Source organism: Notothenia rossii (genome assembly GCF_949606895.1).
Source record: "Notothenia rossii genome assembly, chromosome: 5".
NCBI classification, from domain to species: domain Eukaryota; kingdom Metazoa; phylum Chordata; class Actinopteri; order Perciformes; family Nototheniidae; genus Notothenia; species Notothenia rossii.
The window spans coordinates 56,143,027-56,163,655 of NC_136903.1; the positions used below are offsets into that span (position 1 = coordinate 56,143,027).

General features: G+C 41.4%; 1 protein-coding gene and 1 long non-coding RNA gene across 7 annotated transcripts in view; both read left to right on the forward strand.

Moving 5' to 3' along the window:
• The window catches only part of LOC307039977 (uncharacterized protein), an 88,474-nt gene that overhangs the window by 31,702 nt on the left and 36,143 nt on the right, over positions 1-20,629 (forward strand). The window contains exon 1 of one of the 6 annotated variants that reach the window (XR_013808386.1): positions 272-435. The exons of the other annotated variants lie outside the window; for them this stretch is intronic. The gene's annotated coding sequence lies outside the window, so the exon portion shown is untranslated. Of the gene's footprint in view, positions 1-271; positions 436-20,629 lie in introns of those variants that run through there. 6 annotated transcript variants of the gene reach the window in all.
• LOC307039978 lies at positions 8,897-11,263 on the forward strand. Its single transcript, XR_013808387.1, has 3 exons — positions 8,897-10,164; positions 10,341-10,545; positions 11,086-11,263. It is a non-coding gene; the product is annotated as an uncharacterized lncRNA (long non-coding RNA).

Sequence of the window (20,629 nt, forward strand, 5' to 3'; positions counted from 1 at the left end):
TTTTATGAACCACACAGCTTCCGGTCTTCCTAGAACACGTAATGCAGTGAGACTACCAATAGAAATACATTGCTTTTAAAATCGTGCTGTGCAACACGAAAACAAGGGGGAAATCGTGTTGGTGAACACGAATCAATAGATTAAAAATCGTGTTGGTGAACACGAAATGCCATGAGACTGGGTTGACATAACATAGCGCCACACTTTTTTACACTGTCAGATCAGTCTTACACTAGACCTAAACATGAGTCACTTACAGTTTTCAAGCTGGTTAGCCGCATCCCGCCGAAGGTCTGCCAACGCCCTTCCAGCCGAAGCCATTATTAGCGAGTTGCCGTGGGTGTACACTGTACACAGAATGTACAGATGTGACTTGCCACGAATCTCTGGCTTCTGCCTGGCTCCAACAATTGGCGAATCCTGCTTCAGACTGAGGTTAGGACCGCCCACCTCATTAGCATACGGACACATAAATACATAAATATAGAAATATATGAAAGATATATAATAACGTGTGTTATGTTCGACTTTTATTTATTTATACATTGGTGTAATAATTTCCATATTTATTTATGCATTTATTTATTCTTTTATTTATTTATTTGTGTATGTATTTATTCATTTATTTATTCCTGTATTTATTTATTTATTTACATATTTATTTATTTATTCCTGTATTTCTTCATACATTTATTTAGACATTTATGTATTTATTTATTTATTTATTTATACTTATGTCATGTTCCGTCCTCCATAATGATCGGGGAATCCCTCCGGGGAGGACTCATGATGGCTGGATCTGAATTATGTTTTTGTATTTGGTGGTTTGTGTTCCAGCTTTGGATCAGCAACTATGTATATATCCATAATCCATGCAGTTAAAGGAAATACAACTAACGTGTTGTGTTATATTAGCTGTACAATTTACCACATATGGTGTTCTTAGTTTCCATACCTCCTGTGTTACTAGCAACTTATCAAGTCTTGGCAAACGGCATAAAACAGGATTAAACATGATAGTATATTTAACCATGCTCATATCTACAACCTATAGAAATGCAAAACGGCGTCAGTTAGACGTAATTCTCTCCTGCTTACCGCATCATTTATGAGAAAACATTTCATAACATTAACACAACATATTCAAGGTGGTTTTAAATAACATATCCGTATTTATTTATTTCTCCAAGTTATGTTTTTGTGTGCACTGAGGAGTCGCAAACAGGCGCTTGTTTAATCATTTTAAGATTGGCTTTAATCAATGTTTGAAAATGAATTCTTCATATATGATAAATGAGAGGTAACATTTTATTTATGGTATTATTTCCACATATTTCTCTCCATTCATCCTTCTGCCAACGGTGTCGCAGTTTCTCGTCTCTCCCGTTTTTGTGCTTAGTGCGTACGCATGGGTTAGAGTTTGCGTGGAGGACGGTTTATTAAGGCTACAACATAGTGTTTAGTGAGGCGGTTGTCGTTGTTGGGTGAAAAGCAAACAGCTGTTTGCTGCAGAGCGCAGCACGAGCAGTCACCCGTGAGCGTGACCGGGAGACTGCTCCTTCACTACAGACTCAATATCTCTCTCTCTCTCTCTCTCTCTCTCTCTCTCTCTCTCTCTCTCTCTCGCGCTCTCAATCTATAAGGAACCGCAGTAGACAAAAGGCGTTGCTATAGCAACACATCATGTTTGTTTACACACAAAATCAATAGCGTGGGGTGGGGTCAATATGACCCGCTTGGCGGAAATAGGTATAAATGGCCATTTTTTTGGCGATTTCTTCAATCTGACTTCATATTGACAATTTTTAACAACATAGGGTGCTACATAACACACTTTCAGGAAAAGTCACGGACTGAGAGACTTTAATATTTTATTTAAAAAAAGTTACATACAATATAAAACAGCTCTGGGTCAAATTGACCCCGTTGGCGGTTCTAGTGTTAAATAGCGAGCCCATTAAATGTGTCACTGAGTACAAATATCTTGGTGTCGTGCTTGACCACAAGCTCAGATGAGATGTTTGGGCTGAGAAAAAAAAGGCTAAGTTTCAACAAAGAATGTTTTTTTTACGTAAATTATTGTCTTTTAATGTCGGCAACAGAATGGTGAAGATGCTTTATCATGCTTTTATCGAAAGTGTGCTCTCCTTCGGCATTATATGCTGGTTCGGCAACGCAACTGAGGCACAGAAAAAGTCAGTCAGGAGGGCCATAACATTGTCCAGTAAATTGACAGGAATCTCATTTGCTAATATAGAATGCTTATACAAGGACAGATTTTTAAAATTGGCACACAATATTGTGAGTGACCTGAGGCACCGTCTTGCCTCTTACTTTGAACTGTTGCCATCCGATTGGAGATATCGTCCCACTCTGTTAAAAAAGAACAGATCTCGGCTGTCTTTCGTCCCACAAGCCATCAAACTCCTAAATAAATTATGGCTAGGACGCACTGTTTACCCAGCTGGTCTGGCCCGTGTCCCCCCTATTTCGCAAATGAGGGCCTATAGGCCCCTTGTCATGTCTGCCGATATCTGGTTTTCTTATGTCTGTTTGTTTTAATCTGTGTCTATGTTGTTGTCAGTGACGTATTGTCTTATCTTTTTAAATCTCTTTGTGATGTGCTGCAACCCATTTTCCCCTCGGGGACAAATAAACGAATACTACTATACCCCCCATTGTTCTGTGACCAGTCAATCATCAAACCGGGGGTCATATTTAATTGTGTTCATCTGAAGTTATACCCATGGGTGTATAAAGAATAGTTATACCGCAAAGTTATTCTCTGTGGGGACTTCCGGCAACAATCTTGATTCTGATTGGCCAGAAGACTCGAAAAAACATTAGCAAAGATGTTTTATTTAGAAGATGATCACTTCGTGACAGAAGTTTTCAAAACCGTTTATGGTCTCCGGTACTTACAGTCCAACGCCTACTGCATGCACAGCATTAGAAAATCGGGCCTTCAAAATAAAAGTTTTACTATTTGCCCTAAAAACAAACAAAAAACAATTGTATTTTCCCCACTCGAAACGGGTCCGCGACCCACTTTTGGGTTGTTACCCACCAGTTGAGAACCACTGGACTAGAGGATGAAGAAACAACAGGAGAAGGAAAAAGCAAGTGAGGAGGGAAGCAGCAAGTGGGGAGGGAAGCAGCAAGTGAGGAGGTTTGATTAGCCAGTTATTATTTTAATTTTGAGCAATCGGTTTTTTGTGCGACATCCTTTTCAAATGTGCTATACTAATTCATTTTTTAGTTTGTTAGAATGAGGAGACACATCATAATCCCTTCGTAGACAAGTTTATTCAGTGAACCCATTTATGGGACTTAACACTAGAACCGCCAGAGGTCGCTGTATACCTAAAACCGCCAACGGGTAAAGTTTACCCGCTATTGATTTCCAAGGTACAATGTACCATACAGAACAGTGAGTTTTGATCACACAGGGATGAAATGTTTACCAATATAATCTGTGGACTTTCAGCTTTTCATATTATATAGTTTGTACAGATAGCATGAAGTATAAAAAATCGCTACAGTGCTGATTTAAATGCTTGGTGTTAGACTTGTGTTTTGTTTAGGTATATATCTCTATCTCTCTCTCTATCTATCTATAACTATCTATCTGTCTATCTCTCTATCTATATATATATATATATCTATATCTATCTATATATATATATATATATATATATATATATATCCATCTATCTATCTATCTATCTCTCTCTCTATCTATAGGAACAGCAGTAGACAAAAGGCGTTGCTATAGCAACACATCATTTTTATGTTTACGCGCGAAATCAACAGGGCGAGGATTGCTGCATATTCTATGGTAGAAATATTACCCACTCTCGCTAATAAACGCTTGATGTTAGGCTTGTGTTTCGTAAAGGTAAAAATGCTTCATATCGTCTGATAGCCTTCTACTCATAAAAAAACAACAACATGACAATAATATAAATTAATATAATAATGTATTTGTTATATAATTGAACAGCAGATAACACAGAACGTATACAAATAACAAAAAACATCAGAGAACAAGAACAATAAGAACGAACACATCGATCACAACGCTTCACAAACACTCAAACACAATTGTTGCAAACACTGAGCACCTTGGCTGTGCATTTGCCACACACAGCATCCCCACACTTGACACATTTGCAGAACGTTTTATTCTGCTTGCAGTGCGCCTTCACCATGCAGGTCATTCTCCTGCGCTCTTCTTCACCAGCACTGCTGAAGGGCAGGTCCGCAAGTGGTGGCGCTTTTGATGCCATCCACTCAGCGCGCAGCTCGTGTGCCAGCTGGAGCATGAAGTCCCTTCTCGGTATGTTCTCCTGGCTCATGCAGCTCCTGTACAGCACCCAGGCATTGATGGCAGCGAGATCCAGCACATTATAAAACACAGCAACGGGCCATCTACGCGTGCCACATGAGAGAAACATAGGATTTAGTAAAAACGATTGACCAATGCAGTGTTTTCTATAGGCCTAAAATAATAATAATAATAACAATAATAATAATAATAATAATAATAATAATAACAATAACAATAATAGCCTACCTTTCACCGAATATTGGCGAGCCATTTGATCGAGCACGTCAACCCCCAATTTTCAGTGGTTGTAGTATTCCACAGTCTCTGGCTTTTGCTTTCTTTCTGTGGAGATGGCCACATGCTGGTGTTGCGTGCTGAGTATTGTCACGTTTCTCCTCGGCTTGCACTGGTAGACTAACGGCCCGTCCACACTACAGCTTCGACAGCTTCAAAAACGGTTTCCAACGCGTCTGCCCATTCACTTTGAATGGGGTGACGTCACGTTGCCTCGCTTTTCGCCAAACTGAATTGTTGGTAGCAGAGCGGAGCTTTCCTGGCGTTTCAGGCTGCAAAAGTTGAACAATGTTCAACTTCTGAAGCCGGAGACGCCGGAGTAGCCAGCGTCAGCCAATCAAATCCCGTTTATGCAAATCTGACAGTTCAAGAGCTAGCCAATCAAACCGCGTGCAAGCTGGGAGAGCCAGACCGCAGTTCATTTCCTCATATTCCAAACGAGAAATTACTATTGCAAATCACCCGGTTCTTTACGACCAGAACTATTTACCGGGATACAAACCGGAGGAACCAGGCATGGAGGGAGGTGGCAGAGATAGTGGGTGAAACTGGTAGGTTTTCGCTGGTTTGGGGAGTTTATATATATATATATATATATATATATTGCTCGCATAAAATCCCCGGGGTTTTTTGCTTTGTTTTTTGCTTTTTTTGGTCGCGGTGCTCGAATAAAATCCCAGAGCTTCAGACACGCCCAGCTCCAAGCTTTTTTTGAAGCTATAGTGTGGACGGGCCGTGAAAGCACCATTTTGTCGCTCTTCAGCACCTTGGTGCTGAAGAGCTCAGATCTCCCTTCCACAGAGGGTGGGAGCTCCCGCTTGTTGCGCTTGATGGTTCCCACTAGGCTGGTATTTTTGGCGAGAAGCGCTTTGGCGAGAGGGAGCTAGGTAAAGAAATTGTCTGTGGTTATATTTCTTCCCTTACCAACAAAGGGCTCCACAAGCCTCAGCACCACGTTCTCTCCTAGCCGTTGTGTTGCTGGCCTGCTGGCATCTTTTCCCAGGTAAGGGAAGCCATTCAGCATGTATTTACTGTCAACGTCAGCTGCCAGCCAAAACTTGATGACAAATTTGTCGGGCTTGTTGGGCATGTACTGTGTGAATGGACATCTTGATTTGGTCGGGAATAGCTGTTCATCCACAGTGATGTCGGACCCTGGCCTGTAGGACGCGATTGAATTTTCGACAAAACGATCCCACACCTTCCTCATGTGCTTAAACTTGTCGGTGGTCAACCGGCACCGGCGGGTCTCCTTTTTATCAAAGGGCAGGTAGCGCATGATTTCCCGAAACCTGTTCCTCGACAGTGTTGCGTTGAAGAACGCGTTGCCCCACTGCTCGGACCAGAAACTCTCCATCTCAATGTTCTTCCCACAATATGCACCTCTCACATAGAGAAGCGCAATAAAGGCCTTCAGCTCCATAATAGAGACATCCCAGGTGACTCTGTCTCTCCGCGCTTCAGCAATTGTGCAATCACGGATTTCCTCCAACATTACATTATCACACAGATACATAAATGCTGTGAGTTTGTCAGTAATGTTGTGACGTGCGTGTAGTGCTGGGTACCGGTACGCCGAACCGGTACTGGACTTATAAAAAGTTTCGGTTCAAGTCTGGTTAAAATCGGAACGTCAGGAACCGGTACTTACGTATATTCTCCTTTGTGTTCGAAACCATCTAAAACCTTCCATAGATCGAGAAATTTGCGCTGAGAAAAGACGAAAAACATTGTTTTGGCTTCTGATATGGCGGCCATTACTGAACTCACGAAGTCTCGCAAAATATCACAACTGCTCGCGAGATCTGTGTGACGTCAAGGGAAGCTGGCTTAGACATAGTGGACACTGACAGCGTGGGATACTGGTTGCCATATATGGTAGTGTAGCTAAGCTAACTCCTTTGTATGTATGGTGATATAGTGTCTGCCGAAAGAGCAACACTTCACCCAGACAATGTCAATATGCTGTTGTTCTTGAACAAGAACACATAGACTTGTACTGTTGCATATTGAGTCTTGTATGTACATCACTATGTATGTAGTTGTGTTGTGTAGTTAGTAACACATGTAGAGTTCTAGAAAAGACATGGTGTAGACACAAGTTGAAAGGGGGCACAATAAACCTGACGAGTTTGAATTTGAGTTGATTATGAGTTTATTTTCAATTGATAATTAGCTCACAATAAGTTCACTTTAGTTACTCACACAACTTGACACAACTCCGGACTTATAAGTCCGGACCTGAACCTGAACCTCTGGACTTGAGTCCGGACCTGAACCTGAATGTGAGTCCAGGTACACAGCACTACGTGCGTGTGGTGTGGGGCCAGCAGACTCCGTGAGGATGTTCTGTATCTGCCGTCTCCCTGCGCCTCCGCAAGGCTCCATGACCGTCCACACTGTGCCATCTTTCCCGATCTCTTGGGCTGGTGACGGCTCAGTGGCACACACTAAATAGGAGAGAGGAAAACACTACTTTAGACTAAAGTATATTTCATAAATGTTTATTTGATAATATTACATCCTCGAAAGGCAATGAAAAGATCATTTGTAAAAAGAAAAGGCATTATCTATATGCCTTGATATCTTATAGCCTACGATTTGTAGAAAAGTAGGAAATAAAAAACAAGAATCATCATACCTTCTGCATGGGCTGGTACAGTAGGCCCATTTGCAAGCGGGAGATCAGGATGGGACGGCCTCAGGTTCCGCGGAGGCTCAGGATCGCTGTCAGATGACCCATCAGAGGCAGAACAAATCCAGGACACATCACTCAGTCCTGATACTTCCCCACCATTGGCCTCTGCTTCGCTCAGACGGTTTAGCAACGCTAGTGCCTCCTGTACGTTCATGAGTCTCTTTCTTTTGTCCATTTTGGAAATATAACCGGCTCTTTCTATCTATCTATCGCTCTCTCTCTCTATCTATCTATCTATCTATCTATCTATCTATCTATCTATCTATCTATCTATCTATCTATTAATATATATATCTATCTATCTCTCTCTCTCTCTCTCTCTTTCAATATATCTATCTATCTCTCTCTCAATCTATCTATCTCTCAATCTCTCTCTCTATCTACAGCAGTAGACAAAAGGCGTTGCAATAGCAACACGTCATGTTTATGTTTATGCGCGAAATCAATAGCGCGAGGAGCGCTGCATTTCTATGAGGTAAATATTACCCGCTGGCGGAAATAGGTATTTCTTTGGCGATTTTTTCAATCTGACTTCATATTGACAATTTTTAACAACACAGGGTGTTACATAACACACTTTCAGGAAAAGTCACGGACTGGGAGACGTTAATATTTTATTGAAAAAAAGTTACATACAATAAAAAAACAGCTGCGGGTAAAATGTACCCGTTGGCGGTTCTAGTGTTAAAGAGCAACTTGCAGGTTAGAGACACCAGTGAATAAATGCGTAGGAAAATGATGAATACACTAGATTTTCAAATGATTATACAGAAATATACACTACAGTGACATCTGGCGTCGTTTTAGTAAGACATTTTCACTTCCGCATAAAAAAGCCTCCGCACGTGACCTCCCGCGTGTGACGTAACATGGGGGAGAGCGGCCGGTCTAACGTATGAATAAACATGGATCACAATGCTAGTTTTGACACAGAAGAGGTTGAAAATATGTATTCGAATGCATATGATTATAATTATGAGCCTGCTAGGCGTCCAAGAGACCAGGAACAGCCAAGGATTAGAAAAAATAACGGCCATCGGAGAGAAATGAAGCTTTGGTGTGAGGAGAACCAGTGGAGAACAGAGCAGCTGTCTTGGTGAGTGACCGGCGTTAGCTACAGTTAATGTTAGCTAACGTCAGTCACATCCCAACATTGTAAAGTTAACAATCATATATCAGGCTATAACTAAAGTAGTATTGATAATATAGTAACTTTACTGGCAGGACTGTTGATACTGATCCATAACAGAAACTAATGCGCAAGTATCAGCCGTATCTCGCGTTACCTAATGCAGCTCCACACTACGGTGCTGTGTACCGGAGGGGAGACGCGACATACGGCTAACACTTGATGATCTGGCGGAGAAAGGTTGTGGAGCCTCCGTTGATATATCGTTGTAAATGGCTTGATGGAAAGCAGGTGTGTAGTCGGGGAGGGTGCACAGCTGATTGCAGCAGGTGAGTGGAGGTTGAGCCGGGAGCCAGGAGTGACAGCCACCTCGCCCACACAAACAACACAGACAGGGGGAAACAAACAAACACAAAGGAGACGGCTGGAGCAGTACAGCCACCAGAGCGTTACCTAATGCAACTCCACACTACGTCTTACGGTGCCGTTTAACGTAGGGGAGAGAGAGCAGCGAAGGGGGGGAGAGAGCTATAATACGGTTTCCTGATAAAGCTGTGGAGAGTATGTGCTGCAGGGAGGTGGATGCACAACGCATCCAGGAACGAACGCTAGCTCCGGTCCTTTTCCCGTGAGGGAAACTGTGGACTCAATGTCCTGACAGGCTCGAGTTTGTGCAACCTGCAAAAACACAAGCTCACCATGATTACAAATGGTGAAATGCAATGTAAAATTACCGAAAACATACCAGCTCACTAAATCACAACCGCTCAAACCAACTACAAGCTACTACCGTGGATTGGGCCGAGAAGGAGTCCGAGAAAGTTGCTCCCCCATGTGACCTAATATGACGCGTTTGACGTATGACGTTAAAAAAAAGCAGTTTTTAGTAGCAGAGCTCAAAACAGCTCCTTTTCCTCTGAATTCCTGCCCTTATGTCTTGTAAAACATATCAAATCCTGCATGAACATTTTTAATTGTAATTTTCAGGCAAGGTTAAGGATAAATGTAGCAAAAAAACCCTGCAAGTTGCTCTTTAATCCTTGTGAAACAGCAACCCTTTAGCGGTTGGATTTTCAGTAAAATAATCGACCACGACAGGAGATAGAATTGCAAACCATGGTGACTTTATTCCAAAAACACCACAAGAGAACAGTAGCCAGCATGTAGGTGTTCACCACTCCCTGTACATGTTAACCCTTCCCCTCTGACTGAAGACTGGCTCATTTTATAGAGGTTCTTTAGAGATTTGATTGGGAGAAACCATTCACAGGTACACTTAATAAATACACGTGTCATCATAATGATTATAAAGAATATCCATAATTTTATTTACATAGAATTATTAATTGTTTATAGCCATCTGTTAATTGAACCCAGAACAAACATGATAACTGACCAGAATAAATATAAATACATTCCCAACTAAAACAGAAACCCCTACGCCTATCTCGCCACTTGGTTCGTCCCGGAACCTTCCAAAAACACTTCATATAATTTGTAAGGTTAAAATACTGCTTTGCAGCACCTTTCAGGTGGCTTGTAACGTTTGTTTATTTGACACTGTCCATAAAGTTATTTGAATGTATCACTTCCTGTCAATATTGCATCACCTCCTGTCATGCTGTTGAAATGGTAGAAACTCAAGGAAGCCACATGTTTAGGCACCGTTAGGATCCATTTGCATCTGCATGAAAAAACCGATCAATCAATGTCGTAAGTGATTACATGTCATTGTTAACATGTTGAAGTTCCTATATCAATGCTTATCTGATGGAAAGAAATTAAGAAAAATGTAATGTTATATTGTATACATTTACAATGCAACTAAGGGTGTTTGAATAGACAACACAAGACTAAGATCGTGTTGCATTCTGTATTTATTGTTGCAGTTTTCACTCCATGTCATGGTGAAGGAGTTACCAGTAAAGTTTCCCAACTACGACGACGACTCTTTTTCTTCATTTTGAGTGGAGTTTAACTTTGTGTTAAGTCTGCGGCTCTTACGTCCAGATAAGAACATTATAGTCAGTGTTTGTTCCAACCAAGGACCTTTTGGCCGAACACACTGGAGCGGACACAGGATGAAACAGCAGGGTAAGCGATGGACGTAAACTTTACACAGTGTTCACTTATACAATTAATGCAACTTAATGTCATGATATATACACGCTCAAACATATTATTTGCTGAGGGTACCAAGATGGCACAGTGCCAGCCAGCTGTTTGTTAACTTGGGGGTACCTACTTGTCAAGCCCTTTTAAGAAAGTTAATGTACAAATTCATGTGTCGCCTAGAAGACTCGGACAATCATGTTATCTCGATTTTAATTAACCCTGTGAAGAGTTCTACTCGGTTCTCTTCCATGATTTGTAGACATTGGCGCAATAGCCTATACAGACAGTGAGCATGTGTGGCTAGCTGTGATTGGACTGATTTTATGTTTTTGATCTGTTTTGTGTTTAGCTTTTTATCTTATTTATTGATGTGTGTCTTGTCTTTTTGTATGTGATATGGACCTTGAGTCTGAAATAAAAATTGAATGAATTTCCACACAATGATTAATATCAACCGCTGTCATTCTTACACAGTCATAAACACTTTCGGCGCTCTCGCTAACTCCCCTCTCTTTTCAGGTGGAGCCGAGGACCCGATCAGCATCTGCCAGACGACATTCCAATTAATACGGTTTAATCATTTAATAAATACTACATCAATAAATAGTATAAATTATATGAAAATGTGCAAATATGCAATGAAATGAAAATCAATTTGCAATGCCAAACTGTACTGTGCAAATCACGCTAATAAAGTGCAAACTGTTCACTACTAAAGTGCTGAGTGACATTATTACTGTGCAAAAGGAAGTTGTTATATATAGTGCAAACCCAAATGTGCAATATTACTAGGCCCCAAAGCCGTCAGTCCATAGTAACAAAGTTACCTTCGTTACAATCCTCCTTGGTTGTATGAAGTTAGCAGTCATATATTTACTTGTGATGATTAAAATGACAAATGTAATCTATTAACTTGTTTCCTCCTTCCATCCCTTTTTTCTGTTTAATCTAATTACTAACAATTTCTAATAATTTGACATAGTTTATGATTTATTTGGAAAATCAAGTGTTTTTAAAGGTGGGCTAACATAGGCGGCGCCAGGGGGGCGCTAGGCGGTGCTGCAGCTCCCCCTAGGATAGCCATTGTTAGGAACCTTGACTCAATAGTATGAGGACTCAAATGCACAACCCAGAGACAAAAAAGGTGTGAAGAAAATAATCTTTACTTGAAGAAAGAAAATCACTCTTTCAGAGGATATAACAAAATGTCAAAAAAGTAAAGCGCTCACATGGACGATAAAAAGTCAAAACACTGAGTCTCTTTAACAATGGCTTGGATCTGGCTTCTTGGCACGACAAAAAATACAAACTGGCAACTGACAAGGGGCGACAGGACAATTTATACATGAGGTAAGTAGGCACAGGAAGAAACAATCAGGGGCGGGGCAGCTGCTGACGATAGCGGGAAAAAGAACCAAGGCAGGAAGTAAAAGGACCTGGAATGAGACATGGTGAGTACAAAATAAAACAGGAAGTGGAACATAAACTAACATGAACATGAACATGACAATCACAAACCTGACAAAACTAACATATTTGATGGGAAACAACAGCCATAGCATCCCCCAATCACCCCCAAGTAATGTATGTCTTATTTTTTATGTGTGAAATTCATAATTCAAAATTATTGATTTTAGAATAATATGCTGCAGTACAAGTACTTCTGGGTCTCTGTGTTTCATTCAAGCTTGGCTCCGTGTGTGTGTGGCAATAGCGCATTTAGTGTGATTGAGAGAGAGAGAGAGCAGGGACCGTGTTGTTAGCATCTGGTTAGCTAGCTGCACTAACGGACCAGGGTTTTCCGTTAGCCGGTCTGATCGATATGGACATAAACACGAGTGAAGTATAACCGGACGCGATCAGAGATCAGATCGGGCTGTCAGGAGAGAGAGAGAGGAAAAGAGAGGATCCGTTTCTCCCGCGTTATTATTCAAAGTTAATGTAAACTTTTGAATAATTTACTTTATCTACTACTAAGTAGTTTGTGCAGTTTTTAGTCCTTTAAACTGCACTTGGGTGATATTTTCCCCAAACATGACAGGAACAACATTAGACACAATTAAAACATCACATTAAATACTGTATAGATTGATGTACTATGAGCCATATTCAAAAGGAGGGAAAGTGATCAGTGACTATGTAAAGAGTCATTAATCGAGAGTGACAGATTAAATTCATTCAAGTTTCTTTGACCCTTATTCTCACTAGGAGCAGCAAACTAGAATGTTAGAATGCCAAAGGTGATGCTGACCTAAAGATTGACTTGCTAGAATGTTAGTTGTAGTTTGTATTCGGTATGTTGCATCGAATATGCAGAAAGGATAAGGATGGATTTTTCCAATGAAGTTTGTATAAATGTGCAAGAGAGGGCCGGTTGACTTGAATAAATACAATTTCCCTGACAAGAAACAGTTACTGATATCTTGAGGACTCGCAAAGCTTCTCAGAAAATGTTCCTAATCTATCACAGCCCTCTGCTGTGACATTCAATATTGCATGCATTCCAATTAGTTTGCAATCAGTGCCGCAAACTTCAGCATTTGCAGATTTAAGGCTCATTGGAACAGGATTAACATTCCAGTGGAAAGTGAGCACTTAAACGTACAAGGAAATTCATGTGACCGTTGTGGCACAGAGCTCCATGATACGCTGCTCTGTGAGCAAAAAACATTTAGAGCTTTAAACAGTCATTTTTCTTGCCACAAAAAAAAAATCATTAGAATTAGTGGTTTTGCAGTTTATATTTCTAAAATTATGATGCAATATTTAGATCAGTGTTAACCAAGGTTTCCGGACACCCAAAAGATAAATCTAAAGGATCACAAGTGTAGGAAATTGAAGAAACAATTGACATAAATGTATATATCTTTTAGACTTTTGTCTTGTAATGTGCTAGATGGATTTACATCTTCAATCTATCAATGCAATTGAATGATGAATATCACTCTTCAAATGAACTGTTGGCATGAACTCTGGGATTTGGGGTCACAAGAAAACCTACATTTGAATTCATGGCTCAGAAACCAGTGATTTACACAGAGCTGCTTCAGCTGGGTGGATAATCCCAGGATCAGAGGTCCTAAGAGCTCTGGAGGACAGCTGCAAACTATTGTTGTTATGTGGGCAGGATTTATCAGCACTGCAAACATCATCAATATTCAGTATTAAAATACATTTAACCTTTCAGAACTTCTATGAGTGAAAGGATACACTATTGGGTATTTGGCTTCAGAAATCCATTATGTATCACATAATCATTTCAGCACAAACAGCGAAAACATATTTAATAAAGGCAATCACGTTAATAAAATAAAACGAGTACACATCCATTTAGCAAGTAGCAACATTATAAAAGTAGATGAACATATAAAAGCAGTAGCAGCTAGTACAAACATAACAAAAGTATAAAGAGTACATGTTGCATAGTATTATTTCACAGTGTTGTTACAGATTTAAGTAGTGAAGTAATACTTAGCGTTCAATCTCATAAAAAAATAGGCTTTGGGGAAAGGAAAATAATGATCCCACTCCTCAGATTTCTTGTGAAATTTTGAAGAAATAGAATAAAGTTTTAAATCAATGTGGACATAATCCACGGCCCTGTGTCAGTGTGGATGAGAATCTGTCTCTCTTCAGCCCCTCCTCAGTGACAACAGAATGGGGGCAGCTTTCTAGCAGTGCTTCGAGGAATGCGAGGATGGAAAATTAAATCCGAGGCACGATGGCATTCCCCACTAGATTTGTCTCTGACACCACACAGAGAGCACGGCACACATCAGCAGGCTCAGATTCCGCCCCTCTTCCTCGCTCCCACAGCTCGTTAAAGCTTCCATCAACACGCAGCATACCTGCCTTTGGCTGTTGTTGACACTGGATGTTAAAGTGAGCTTGTTACATTCTTGTTCTCTTTTCTAACAGTTCAAAGAAGGCAAAGGAGACGCACAGTATTTTATGCTGGAAACAGTCTGCAAACATGGATTTTGTTGTTTATTTCAGAGGTTTGGTTTCTTAGTACCATTTCCCAGACGTCGAAAGTAACTACATGTACTAAGTACAATTTTGAGGTACTTGTACTTTACTTGAGTATGTCCATTTTGCGCTACTTTGTACTTCTAGTCCACTACATTTCAGAGGTAAATGGTGTACTTTTACTCCACTTCATTTATTTAATACCTTTAGGTACTTTACAGATGTGGATTAATAATAAAATAAATATAATCAGCTCTTAAATCAGACTTTAGTTCTACCTGGAGTAAATTTACACGCTACCCTGCAGTATGCAAAGTCATAAAAACTAGCTGCACCTTTACCAGCTTTGAGAACACTTTAATGATCAATGATTATAAAACATATCATATACTGTATATTATTCTGAAATGGACCAATCTGCTCAATCACTACTTTAAGTACATTTTGATGCTAATACTTTTTTCCTTTTACTTGAGTAACATTTTGAATGCAGGGCTTTTACTTCTTATAGAGTATTCCTACACTTTGGTACTTCTACTTTTACTTAAGTACAGTATCTGAGTACTTCTCCCACCTCTGTCGTTTCCTGAAGGAACCTGCACACTTTAAAAAAAAAAAATCTATCAATACTAGTTGTTGTATTACAGTATGTGGCGGCAGAAGTACTGATACCTTTTACTTAAAAATAGTGATACTACGTTGTAAACATTATAATACAAGTAATCTCAGTAGTTTTCAAAGTAAATGTACAAAAGTATTGGCATCAAAATATACTTAACCCTCCTGTTGTGTTCGTTTTCCCCCCTTACTTTGGTATTCGCGGTCAAATTTGACCGGTCCTGTTTTAACTGCTATTACATTAACACAAAAAACATTAATCATCACCAAATGTAATATAACCTGTTAAGCCCCAAGCTTGTTTTTCAGGTCTCAGGCTCGAAAAGGACATTTCCAGAACAAATGACCATAACTACACTTCTAAAACGGGAAAATTAATAATCTTTTTTCTCAAAGTAATGATAAACATGTGAGTTGGATGTAGAAAAGTCAGAATCAATATACTGTAGATGTTTTTTTTTATTTTAAAGAAAATTCAGATTGAACATGGTAAAAAACTGTAAATTATGGTGTCCGTCCAAAGAATATGTTTTACTTATAGTGGAAACCACCCTTGGAGGATGTTAAGCTAGACTAAAAGCTTTAGGAATCGGAAGTACAACATATAATAAGTACCCTGTATCAAGATTGATATATATATATATGCAAAATAAGTGACATTTGACCTTTTTAGAGAGGTTTAGAAAAAAAACTCCACCTCTGGGGTGATTTGGGTGGATTTGACCTATCTCTGGCCCCCCTTGGTTAATTTTGATGATTGACATCTCTTTTTAACCGAGGGAAAGTTCCACATACACACACCGGTTAGCAAATAAGGAGTGAGAGTGACGCGTAGAAAAACCCGAAGCTGCGCTAACCTCTAGTGGCTACAATTAGCAGCTCATTTGTATTCTCCGATTTTTGCATACACATGGAATTATGGATTATCAATACTTTTTCCAAAGTGACAGACACATTGGATTAACCCAGTGGTTCTCAAACTTCGTCTGTCATTCCCCACTTTGAACAGGTGGGCCTTTTCAAGCCCCACCTGTTCCTCATCGCTCCAATAAAATGGTAGGCCAAGCTTAAAATTGTCAAATGTATCGTTCTATAACAGGGGTCGCTAACCTTTTTAGGATGAGGACTACTTTCAAAAAATTTAAATAGTCGTGAGCTACTTTTACTCCTCTTTTTTAGTTTTTTTGCAGTGTATATATTTAGCACATTTGAACATTATTATATGCTACCTTTAACCTTTGTGTGCTGTTTGGGTCTGTGGGACCCGTTTTCAATGTTTACTAAAATAAAATGTATGCAGTTTAATTATTTTAACCTGCTTTATTTGGGGGGGGGGGACCTCACCTCCTCTAGGGGGGTCCGGGGGCATGCAATGCCTCAATCTGGTGCACTTTGAGCAAAAAATGAATTTACGGGTACAGCTCTGAACACACTGAAAGGGAGCTGTATACTTTTCAATAATCCAAACATCTTTAGAATATGATCAAAACCAATAACAAATCATTCAAACTGGTTTATTCTGATCTGATGTTACCTAGTTAGCATTCTTTCTTTTTATTTATGCATATTTTACTAATCACTATTTTAATTTTTTTTACTGTCCTATAGCACACATTGGAATGATTTATTACTTTATTTTTTACACCTAGGCTATATTAAATACAGTGGGGCAAAAAAGCATTTAGTCAGCCACCAATTGTGCAAGTTCTCCCACTTAAAAAGATGAGAGAGGCCTGTAATTTTCATCCTAGGTACAATTCAACTATGAGAGACAAAATGAGAAAAAAAAATGCAGAAAATCACATTGTCTGATTTTTAAAGAATTTATTTGCAAATTATTGTGGAAAATAAGTATTTGGTCACCTACAAACAAACAAGATTTCTGGCTCTCACAGACCTGTAACTTCTTCTTTAAGAGCCTCCTCTGTCCTCCACTTGTTAACTGTATTAATGGCACCTGTTTGAACTCGTTATCAGTATAAAAGACACCTGTCCAAAACCAGTGTTGGGCAAGTTACTTCCAAAATGTAATATATTACATATTACTTATTACTCTCTTTTGAAAGTAATAAGTTACATTACAATATTACTGTCTCTGAAATGTAATGAGTTACACTACTTTAGTTACTTTTTAGTTAAAATAACCGCAAAAGAATAGCTAGGTATTTTAAATGCTAAAATGTAGTTTAGTGCAGCTCATTATGCATCCGGTGAAGGGCAATGTGGTATAGCATAACAACTGTGTAGGCCCTTAAGGCTACTAACAACTTGTACTACACGGCTTAGTTGAATACTCGATTCTGATTGTAAATTCTTAACATGTGACACGTTGTTAATACAGCAGTACAGACCGCTGTCAAGGACTATAATGAAGGTTAACATATTGTAAATCAAGGCAAATATTATTTAAACCATGCTCATGGTTTGAAATGGCAAACATTGAAAGGCAAAAGTATTATTAAAACCATGTAGCCTACTACATCATCACCTTGGTCCCATCATATACGCTGGGAAGAGAATATTTACTGTGCTTGAAAACTGGTATCACATCATCATGTGAGGTTGACTTTGTGACCTGGAGAACATTTCAGCTGCAACATCAGCTCGTTGATAATAAGCTTGGGATATGAGATCTTTTTGTAGCCATTCGTGGTGAAGGCATCTGTGCTATTGTATGCATTATTTTTGACCCAACATTTCTACAGGCATAATAATAATAATAATAACTTTTATTTATATAGCGCTTTTCAATAACCCAAAGTCGCTTACAAAAAAAATTAAAAGTACAGAAAGGGGGTGAACAGGCAGAAGACAACATATTGGACAAGAAAATTGAACATGAACATTACATGAACAGGCAAAGGACAACACAGGGGGGGAGCAAGCATAGGACAACGAGCAAAAGACAACATAATGGAAAAGAGGAAAGAAAAAGTTGATGAATGTATGAATAAGAGATGCAGCGTGGGGTGAATAAGAGATACAGCGCGGGGTGTGAGTGAAGTCAGTGGGTTGGGGGGTAGGGTAAGTTGAAGGCTTGGGAGAAGAGGTATGTTTTCAGCTGGGTTTTGAAGGTAGACAGTGTGGGAGAGTGGCGGACAGATTGGGGGAGGGAGTTCCAGAGGCGGGGTGCTGATCTGGAGAATGCTCTGTTGCCAAATGTTTTGAGTCTTGAAGGTGGTACTGTGAGGGAGAGAGTGGAGGAGGATCGGAGGGCTCGGGGGGGGTTGTAGGGGATGAGGAGGTCAGAGAGGTAGGGGGGGGCTAGGTGGTGAAGGGCTTTATAGGTGAGGAGGAGTGCTTTGAAGATGATGCGTTGTTTGATGGGGAGCCAGTGAAGAGAGCGGAGAACGGGAGTGATGTGTTCACGGGTCCGGGTGTGGGTGAGGAGGCGGGCAGCAGAGTTTTGTACCATTTGGAGTCTATGGAGGGAATGGGAGGAGATGCCAGTGAGGAGGGCGTTGCAATAGTCGAGGCGGGAGGTGATGAAGGCATGGATGAGGGATTCAGCAGCACGGGGGGGGAGGTAGTGTTTGATTTTGGCAATGCGGCGGAGGTGGAAGTAGGAGATCTTGATGATGGAGCTGACATGGGGGTCAAAGGAGAGGGTGGGGTCCAGGATAACGCCAAGATTGCGTGCCAGGGGGGAGGGGGTGATGGTCGAATTCTCAATGGTAAGTGAAATGGGTCCTGTTTTATTGAGGGTTGATCTGGTGCCTATGATGAGTAGCTCTGTTTTATCACTGTTGAGTTTAAGGAAATTGTGAGTCAGCCATGTTTTTATTGAAGAGATGCAGGTTTCGATATGGGTGAGGGGAGGGTTGTGAGGGGATTTGGTGGTGATGTAGATCTGGGTGTCATCGGCGTAACAGTGGAAATCAAGGTTGAGGTTGCGAATAATGTGACCAAGGGGGAAAAGATAGCAGATGAAGAGGAGGGGGCCGAGGACTGAGCCCTGGGGGACCCCCTGTGTGACTGGGGAGAGGGCGGATGTGTGGCCAGAGAGGGAGATGAATTGTTGCCTGTCGGTGAGGTAGGAGGTGAGCCAGTCGAGAGCGGAGCCCTCAACACCCTGTTGGCGCAGCCTTTGTAGGAGGATTGAGTGATTCACAGTGTCAAAGGCTGCGCTGAGGTCTAGTAGTAGCAGGATGTTGAGGGCACCGGAGTCTGCAGAGGAGAGGAGATCGTTGATTACTTTGACCAGGGCTGTTTCAGTGCTGTGGAGTGGGCGAAAACCAGACTGGAGGGGTTCATAGAGGTTGTTGGACTGGAGGTGGGTGTGGAGCTGGGTGGCGACAATACGCTCCAGTGTTTTGGAGAGGAATGGCAGGTTGGAGATGGGGCGGTAGTTGGATAGGTTGGCTGGGTCAAGGGTGGGCTTTTTGAGGATGGGGGTGATGGAGGCAAGTTTGTAGATGGAGGGAACAAGACCAAGGGATAGAGATTGGTTGAAGAGGGTGGTGAGGTGGGGGATGAGGACAGGGAGGCAGGCCTTAGTTAGGGTCGTAGGGAGGGGGTCAAGAGAGCAGGTGGTTGTTTTGGATGAGGTGATGATGGCTAGGATGTGGGAGGAGTCAACAGGAGAGAAGGCAGTGAGGGGAGGGAAGGGCGGGTGGACTGGGAGAGGAGGGGGGGCGTGGGGGTTAGAGGAGATAGTGGTCATGGCAGTTAGGGAGCTGTTGATTTGTGAAACTTTGTTGTTGAAGGCGAGGAGGAAGGAGTTGCATAGGTCAGGGGAGGAGGGTGGATTGATGTCAGGTGGCTGGAGCAATTTATTGATGGTGGAAAACAGGATGCGGGGGTTCCGGTTGGTGCTGTCGATGAGGGTGGAGAAGTGGGCAGATTTGGCGGCTTGGAGAGCATCACGGTAGGAGGAGATGTGAACTTTATAGGCTTCGGCGTGGACGGTGAGGTGGGTTCGTTTGAACAATCTTTCAAGTTGACGGCCGGTCTGTTTCATGGTACGGAGTTCCGGGGTGTACCAGGGGGCGGGGTTGGTGAATGAAACAGAGGAGGTTTTCCAGGGGGCCAGAGAGTCGAGGGAGTCAGAGAGAATTGAGTTGAGTGTGGTGGCATAGTCGTCAGGGGAAGAGGGGGCAGAGTCGGGCGGGAAGGCAGAGGATATGAGCTGGGAGAGCGTGAGGGGGTTGACTGCCTTGATGTTGCGGTAGGAGATGGTGCGTTTTTTGGGGTTGTGGGGGGAGGGTAGAGGGGCGGAGAAGAGGATGCAGAGATGATCAGAGAGTGGGAAGGGGAGGGGCTGGGGGTTAGATAATGGTAGAAAGGAGGAGCAGACTAAGTCCAGAATGTGGCCTTTGGTATGGGTGGGGAAGTCAATGTGTTGGGTGAGGTGGAAGCAGTCAAGGAGGGAGAGGAAGTCAGATGTCAGGGGGGCATTGGGCTGATCCATGTGGATGTTGAAGTCGCCGGTAAGTAGGAGGTGGGAAGATAGAGAGGATGCAATGGTGAGTAGTTC